Genomic DNA, 9,466 nt, shown 5'->3' on the forward strand with positions numbered 1-9,466 from the left:
TCTGCATCCAAGCTAGGCTTCTTTAGTAGCATGCTGGAAAGACTCCAGTGAGTAGGGAGGACTTTAAGATCAATAAAACATAAGGTCCTAAAGTAGCCATAGCTCTTTGACAACCCAAGAAGGCCGAGGATCCAGTGGACAGGTTGTACATCGTGCCACCATTACAATCTTACTCAAGGAAGCCAAGGACATTGGTTCAAATTCAGAAAAAGCCTTGTCCTGTGTAGATAGACAAAGCAACAACAAAACTCTGCTTTGTCACTAGAAGACAGGAGTATGTTGGCTCTTATGTCCTCAACCCTTTCATTAAAATACAATAGAGAGAGACAGGTACACAGAGCTAAACACCACAGTCAGTAAGAGACAGACAGGTAGAGAGAGAGACAGGTACACAGAGCTAAACACCACAGTCAGTAGGAGACAGACAGGTAGAGAGAGAGAGACAGGTACACAGAGCTAAACACCACAGTCAGTAGGAGACAGACAGGTAGAGAGAGAGAGACAGGTACACAGAGCTAAACACCACAGTCAGTAGGAGACAGACAGGTACAGAGAGAGAGACAGGTACACAGAGCTAAACACCACAGTCAGTAAGAGACAGACAGGTAGAGAGAGAGACAGGTACACAGAGCTAAACACCACAGTCAGTAAGAGACAGACAGAGAGAGAGACAGGTACACAGAGCTAAACACCACAGTCAGTAGGAGACAGACAGGTAGAGAGAGAGACAGGTACACGGAGAAAAAGATGGCTAATATTAACTTAAGACACACACACACACACACACACAGACACACACACACACACACACAGATACACTGTCTGTACATTCAGTTTAATCGTAGCATCGTTTATCCCAGAATTTGAATGAATAATTTCATAATGACAGCATGAACTTTCTTCATGTGTCTTTCCTGGTATCAGACCTGATGATCCATCAGATCAACCTTTGGTTGGTTGTTGTTCAGCAGAGTCAAAGCATCAGCTGTAATATTTGGGTGCATTGACTTGTGTTGTCTAGACCTCCTCTATCTGGAAAGTGTCCCAAAATAACTCCTGTTGGGATTTGACACTATCGATAAAGTTGAATTGAATACTGGAGCAATTTAAAAGATAGTTGTTCCCATCAGTCCTAGAAACTAACCTTTAACTCCACTTACAGAGACCTGAAACATAACAACGTGTTGTAATGCAGTGACTAATATTACAGCAAGTAACGCTGGGACACTAGTTTGATCAAAATCAGTTATTGTTCAAGTTTCAACAAGAATGGGAAAGAGTGTGTTCACTTCTGTAGAAACCACGCCTGCTAAACACTGACAGTGTTCTTGACAAATATGTCATGATGAAATAATTCCCATTCATTTACCCTTACAAAAAGGTCACTTCATTTGACTGACACATGTCTCTCTCCCTGCGCTAGCATGCTAGGTGCTAGCAGGTCCAACATTATTTACAACGTTAAAGCGTGCCTAAAGGTTCTTAACGAGTGTGGGGAAGACAAGAGTGTTATCAAAATGGAGCTGAATACTTCAATAGATTAGCATTTGTTGTACCTGTATTCTTGTTGTAGAAGACATGAATGCTGACATTTCTGATCACCTAATGCATTTTTGCACAAACACTGGTTTAATACTGTCAAGCAAGGTTCTTTTGCTTAATAATAGTTATACTTACATCAGTGAGGCATGACATACTACCTCGTGGTTAGATCACTGTGTATGTACAACTGATGCACATGCTTCTTTGCATGCTATGGAGATTCATTATGATTTTGCCATTGCCGATCATGTACCGTTTTCTCTGGCTGTGTCTCAAACCGCCTACTTGCACACTTCAAACACTGCTGGTTAGCTGCTAACGCTAGCTTTCGGGGCAGAGGGTAAATCTCTACCCTCTGTAAATTATTCAATACTGCAATGCTATTCTCTTCCTCTACTTTGCGGAATAGGCTGTGCAGGTCATTAACTGCATATGGACCAAAAAAAAAAAAAAAACTGAAAGACTTTGGGGTCAGAGGTGCTTACAACTGATGGTTTCGAGTGCTGGGCGGGGCATAACTAGGTGGAACGAGGGAGAGAATAGCATTGCAGTATTGAATAATTGGAGCCCAGACGCAATTTTGTAATTTTCAAAATTTCTGATAAAAACAGAAAATTGGAAAAACAGTTTAAAGATCCAATTTTTCATTTGTCAAGGTGGAAAAAAATGAAAAATTGGATATTGGAACCCATTTTTCTGTTTTTCCAAATGTCCGTTTGTGCTTAGAAAATTGAACTGATAAGCGTCTCACTCTGTGTGTTAACAGACGAGGTCTCACTCTGCGTGTTAACAGACGAGGTCTCACTCTGCGTGTTAACAGACGATGTCTCACTCTGCGTGTTATCAGACGAGGTCTCACTCTGCGTGTTAACAGACGATGTCTCACTCTGTGTTAACAGACGAGGTCTCACTCTGTGTGTTAACAGAAGCTGTCTCACTCTGTGTGTTAACAGACGAGGTCTCACTCTGTGTTAACAGACGAGGTCTCACTCTGTGTGTTAACAGACGAGGTCTCACTCTGTGTGTTAACAGACGATGTCTCACTCTGTGTTAACAGACGAGGTCTCACTCTGCGTGTAACAGACGAGGTCTCACTCTGTGTGTTAACAGACGAGGTCTCACTCTGCGTGTAACAGACGAGGTCTCACTCTGTGTTAACAGACGATGTCTCACTCTGTGTGTAACAGACGAGGTCTCACTCTGTGTGTTAACAGACGAGGTCTCACTCTGTGTTAACAGACGATGTCTCACTCTGCGTGTTAACAGACGATGTCTCACTCTGCGTGTTAACAGACGAGGTCTCACTCTGTGTGTTAACAGACGAGGTCTCACTCTGTGTGTTAACAGACGAGGTCTCACTCTGCGTGTTAACAGACGAGGTCTCACTCTGCGTGTTAACAGACGAGGTCTCACTCTGCGTGTTAACAGACGATGTCTCACTCTGCGTGTTAACAGACGATGTCTCACTCTGCGTGTTAACAGACGAGGTCTCACTCTGCGTGTTAACAGACGATGTCTCACTCTGCGTGTTAACAGACGAGGTCTCACTCTGCGTGTTAACAGACGAGGTCTCACTCTGTGTGTTAACAGACGAGGTCTCACTCTGCGTGTTAACAGACGATGTCTCACTCTGCGTGTTAACAGACGAGGTCTCACTCTGCGTGTTAACAGACGATGTCTCACTCTGTGTGTAACAGACGATGTCTCACTCTTTGTGTTTTTCAGGGACTTTAAGAGTAAGAATGTGCTGCTGAAGTCGAACCTGACCGCCTGCATCGCTGACTTCGGCCTCGCTCTCCGGTTCGAGGCGGGAACATCTCGGAGACACATGAGTCTTGTGGTTAATGTCCATATCATAGAGACACACAGACAGGTAGTCCCTTATGTCTAATGTCTCACATCGTAGAGACACACAGGGACAGGTGAGTCCCCTGTGATGGTCTAATGTCTCACATCGTAGAGACACACAGGGACAGGTGAGTCCCCTGTGATGGTCTAATGTCTCATCATAGAGACACACAGGACAGGTGAGTCCCTGTGATGGTCTAATGTCTCACATCTAGAGACACACGACAGATCCTGTGATGGTCTAATGTCTCACATCGTAACGCGTTTGGTATGTAAAGACAACAGGCAGGCTTATTTAATGTCTACATCTAGAACACGAGGAGCCCCTGGATGGTCTAATGTCTCACATCATAGAGACACACACCGGACAGGTGAGTCCCCTGTGATGGTCTAATGTCTCACATCGTAGAGACACACAGGGACAGGTGAGTCCCCTGTGATGGTCTAATCTCACATCGTAAGACACACAGGGAGAGCCCTGACTAATGTCTCACATCTAGAGACACACAGGCAGGGCCTACTAATGTCCACATAACACACGACAGGGATGTATGTCTAATTCTCACATCGAGAGACACAGACAGTGTAGCTAATGTCTCACATCAGAGACACACGGACAGGTGAGTCCCCTGTGATGGTCTAATGTCTCACATCGTAGAGACACAGGGACAACTCCATTACACAGAGACAGATCAGGGTTTTGGGTTTAGAGAGGTGTCCCAGCCGTCCACAGCCTTCAGAGTTCAGAGGGACGATCTCTTTTCTTCTTCTGTAAAATACTGGAAGGTTTTACTGCTTCAGGCCTCCAGGAAGTACTCCCATGCATCAGAATAATGAGTAATAATCTGTGTGTGTGTGTGTGTGTGTGTGTGTGTGTGTGTGTGTGTGTGTGGGTGTCTGTGTGTGTGTGTGTGTGTGTGTGTGTGTGTGTGTGTGCATGGTGGGCCGGTGTTCCGGGCCCCAGAGGTCCTGGAGGGGGCCATCAGCTTCCAGAGAGACTCCTTCCTGAGGATAGACATGTACGCTGTGGGGCTGGTGCTGTGGGAGCTCGCCTCCCGCTGCAAGGCTGCCGACGGTAAGACTCCCCCAGGCTAATATATCCTAAAATCTGTCTAGGACTCCCCCAGGTTAATATATCCTAAAATATGTCTAGGACTCCCCCAGGTTAATATATCCTAAAATATGTCTAGGACTCCCCCAGGTTAATATATCCTAAAATATGTCTAGGACTCCCCCAGGTTAATATATCCTAAAATATGTCCAGGTTTAGGGTCCAGGTCTCACCCAGACTCCCTGACCTCGTCACCAATCAACGCTGATACCTCCTAAAATATGTCGAGTTCTTGTGTGCTGTGGGTGTTGTGTTCTAAACTGTGTGTGTGTTTTGTTGTCTCAGTCCGTTGGATGAGTACATGCTGCCTATGGGGAGGAGGGGGACAGCATCCGTCTCTGGAGGACATGCAGGAAGTCGTCGTCCACAAGAAGCTGAGACCAACGCTCAGAGTGCTGGCAGAAACATACACTCCCAAGAAACACACGGTCAGTTACACTACATTACCCACAATACACCACTCAGAAACACACGGTCAGTTACACTACATTACCCACAATACACCACTCAGAAACACACGGTCAGTTACAATACATTACCCACAATACACCACTCAGAAACACACGGTCAGTTACACTACATTACCCACAATACACCACTCAGAAACACACGGTCAGTTACACTACATTACCCACAATACACCACTCAGAAACACACGGTCAGTTACACTACATTACCCACAATAAACCACTCAGAAACACATGGTCAGTTACAATACATTACCCACAATACACCACTCAGAAACACACGGTCAGTTACACTACATTACCCACAATACACCACTCAGAAACACACGGTCAGTTACACTACATTACCCACAATACACACTCAAAACACATGGTCAGTTACACTACATTACCCACAATACACCACTTCAGAAACACACGGTTCAGTTACACTACATTACCCACAATAAACCACTTAGAAACACATGGTCAGTTACATACATTACCCACAATACACCACTCGAAAACACACGGTATTACACTACATTACACACATACACCACTCAGAAACACATGGTCAGTTACACTACATTACCCACAATACATACACCTTCAAAACACACGGTCAGTTACACTACATTACCCACAATACACCACTCAGAAACACATGGTCAGTTACACTACATTACACTACATTACCCACAATACACCACTCAGAAACAAACGGTCAGTGTGTGTGTGTCTGATTGGTGTTGTGTGGTTTTGTCTCTGTGTCTGACCGGTGTTGTGTGTGTTTGTGTCTCTGTGTCTGACCGGTGTTGTGTGTGTTTGTCTGACCGGTGTTGTGTGTGTTTCTCTGTGTCTGACTGGTGTTGTGTGTGTTTGTCTCTGTGTCTGACCCGTGTTGTGTGTGTTTGTGTCTCTGTGTCTGACCGGTGTTGTGTGTGTTTGTGTCTCTGTGTCTGACCGGTGTTGTGTGTGTTTGTGTCTCTGTGTCTGACCGGTGTTGTGTGTGTTTGTGTCTCTGTGTCTGACCGGTGTTGTGTGTGTTTGTGTCTCTGTGTCTGACTGGTGTTGTGTGTGTTTGTGTCTCTGTGTCTGACCGGTGTTGTGTGTGTTTGTGTCTCTGTGTCTGACTGGTGTTGTGTGTGTTTGTGTCTCTGTGTCTGACCGGTGTGTTGTGTGTGTTTGTGTCTCTGTGTCTGACCGGGTGTTGTGTGTGTTTGTGTCTCTGTGTCTGGTGGTGTTGTGTGTGTTTGTGTCTCTGTGTCTGACCGGTGTTGTGTGTGTTTGTGTCTCTGTGTCTGACCGGTGTTGTGTGTGTTTGTGTCTCTGTGTCTGACCGGTGTTGTGTGTGTTTGTGTCTCTGTGTCTGACTGGTGTTGTGTGTGTTTGTGTCTCTGTGTCTGACCGGTGTTGTGTGTGTTTGTGTCTCTGTGTCTGACCGGTGTTGTGTGTGTTTGTGTCTCTGTGTCTGACTGGTGTTGTTTGTGTTTCAGGGTCTAGCTGCTCTCTGTGAGACGATGGAGGAATGCTGGGACGGTGAGGCTGAGGCTCGGCTGTCGGCCGGCTGCGTGGAGGAGCGCGTCGTGCAGATGCAGCGGCAGACGAGCGTCACGGCGCCCGAGGACATCGTCACGGTGGTCACCATGGTAACCAACGTGGACTACCCGCCCAAAGAGTCGAGCCTATGACAAGACGGAGCGGGGACTCAGGTGAATCTGAGGAGTATTTACAGTTTACAGCCGCCATGTTAGCGGACTGTCTCTCTGCTCAGGCTCAACACCTTTAACATACCCAGGGTGGGATCACTTTGGCTCAAATCTGCCGAAAATCCTGCAGAAGAACTGCCGAAAACTCGCTGTCCGCCCTGCTGAGGAGAACGCAGGATGGACAGCCAGATCCTGTTTTATACTACAAAATAAAAGACTTCCTGGACAGAGTTTTTCTACGATAATGTGACGATAGATTTGAGTGTAGTGTTGTTGTCGCCTGCTGTGTTTCTCTGAGCGATGTGATGCCAATAAGAAACAGCTGCTGAATGTGTGGATCATACAGAGGATTATATATATGAATACATATATTTAGTTTGTCCCCCGAGAGTCTACCAATCAGCTCATTGATCCAGACACAGAACCTCCCTGAAGACGTCCACACGGAGAATGAAGTCAGAGAGATAACGGGAAATAAAACAAGTTCATAATGTTGGAAACAAACATTAATAACGGAGACAAAGATTCTTCAGATTTCAAACATTAAAACGTCAGGAAACAGAAAAAATGTTTCTCTTAAATCAGATTCAGTTTATCAAACCAATTTAAAACCCTTGTGTTGTCTTCCGTCAACCTTGAATAAAACAGTTTTTGCTTTTTCCAACGTTTTAAATTAAATTAAATCTTCTACGTCCGTTATCAAACAGGTCAATGTGACCTGAAGTCAACACAAGGGTCAAAAGGTTAAACTCTGTAAAACTGCACCAAACTCCATTGAAGAATACCAATACTACCAGTACCAGTATCATTAACGAGACCAGTACTACCAGTACCAGTATCATTAACGAGACCAATACTAGGACAGTATTAGTACCGTTAACGAGACCAATACTACCAGTATTAGTACCGTTAACGAGACCAATACTAAGACAGTATTAGTACCGTTAACGAGACCAATACTACCAGTACCGTTAACAAGACCAATACTAGACAGTATTAGTACCGTTAACGAGACCAAATACTAGTACCGTTAACGAGACCAATACTACGACAGTATTAGTACCGTTAACGAGACCAATACTAGGACAGTATTAGTACCGTTAACGAGACCAATACTAGGACAGTATTAGTACCGTTAACGAGACCAATACTACCAGTACCAGTACCGTTAACGAGACCAATACTAGGACAGTATTAGTACCGTTAACGAGACCAATACTACCAGTACCGTTAACAAGACCAATACTAGGACAGTATTATACTTAACGGTAAAACAAAAAAAAAAAAAAAACCAAAAAAAAAAAAAAAAAAAACTTCCAAAAAAAAAAAAAATTCTTTAAAAAAAAAAAAAAAAAAAAAAATTTGTGTGTGTGTGTGTGTCTGTGTGTGGGTTTCTGTGTGTGTGTGTGTGTGTGTGTGTGTGTGGGTGTGTGTGTGTGTGTGTGTGTGTGTGTGTGTGTGTGTGTGTGTGTGGGTGTGTGGGTGTGTGTGTGTATATGTGTGTGTATATGTGTGTGTGGGTGTGTCTGTGTGTCTCTCTGCATCTGTGTGTGTATGTGTGTGTGTGTGTGTGTGTGTGTGTGTGTATGTGTGTGTGTCTGTGTGTGTGTGTGTGTGTGTGTCTGTGTGTCTGTCTCCTGTTTTTATTTAAATGTATTATTTCAGTGTATTCTGTGTGTTAATAAAGTTTTCTCCCTTTCTCTATTCTCTCTGAGTTCATATCTGAAACTAAAAACTATTCTCAGATATGAACTCAGTGAGTCAAACGTTGTTTTATTTAAAGGATGTCAAAATAAAAGTCTGTTTCTCAGTTGTTCTTCTTGTGTCTGGAGAGTAAATCAGGATGAATAAATGAAAGCAGGAGTTTAAAGGATGCTTCTTTATGGTTTCTCTAATATGAAAGATTTGTGTTTGTATTTATTTCAGTGAAGTGATGATCCCGCGGTGCGTTCGCTGTCTGTCGGCAGACTGAGTGTTTCTGTTTGTTGAATATTGTCCAGAAGAAATAAAGTTGTGAGTCTCTGCATCAGGTTTTTATTAAAGGATGAAACCAAATGATATTCTGTATGAAGAATGTCGTCTCATATCTGAACCGTTAACGGTTCCTGTGTTTAGGACTACAAGTGAAGTCCAGCAAGAACTGGGATGGACCGTTAGTTTGGATCAGCTTCCTGTTTCATCTTTCCGTTTCCTGTAACAAACCAACAGACCAACGTCTGATCCATCAGATCTCTTTGAGTTCTGGGACCAGTTATTATTTATGTCTGTAGCAGCTAGAACTCTTTACTCCGCTTTCTTTCTAATTTATTAGTTATAAAAGGGGGCGTGGCTAAAGCAAAGGGGCGGGTCAAACCATCACCAATTAAAAAGGAAGTCTGTGCTGAGTTCAATGACACCTCACACAAGGGTATACCTTAAACGGTTCAAATGTTATGAAAGGGGGCGTGGCCTGAGTAAGTGGGCGTGGTCATATTATAAGGGGCGGCTCACTATCACATGTAGACCACACATTCTGAGTTTCATGCAAATCGGATGAGGTTTTTCATATAAGGCGCATATTATGTTACCAGCAGGGGGCGCTATGACCAAAAGTCAATTTTGGCCTGTAGGTGTCCTCAGGCCTGGACCCTTGTCCATCGTGAGAAATTTCGGGCAGATACGACAACGTACACTCAAGTTACAACAACTTCTTTGTTCATCGCTAAACACTCAAAATGGCCGCCACGCCACGCCCACACCGTCTGACGAAAAGTTTTTCTTTTAATAACTTTTCATCGTTAAGGTGTTGGGATGGTACAGACCAAGTT

General features: G+C 44.1%; 1 pseudogene; it reads left to right on the forward strand.

Annotated features, from left to right (window-relative positions):
* Positions 1 to 3,184: 3,184 nt before the first annotated feature.
* On the forward strand, positions 3,185 to 7,326 carry LOC120570176 (annotated as a pseudogene).
* Positions 7,327 to 9,466: the final 2,140 nt, after the last annotated feature.

The sequence above is a fragment of the Perca fluviatilis genome, chromosome 12, assembly GCF_010015445.1.
Source record: "Perca fluviatilis chromosome 12, GENO_Pfluv_1.0, whole genome shotgun sequence".
In the NCBI taxonomy this organism is placed as follows: Eukaryota; Metazoa; Chordata; class Actinopteri; order Perciformes; family Percidae; genus Perca; species Perca fluviatilis.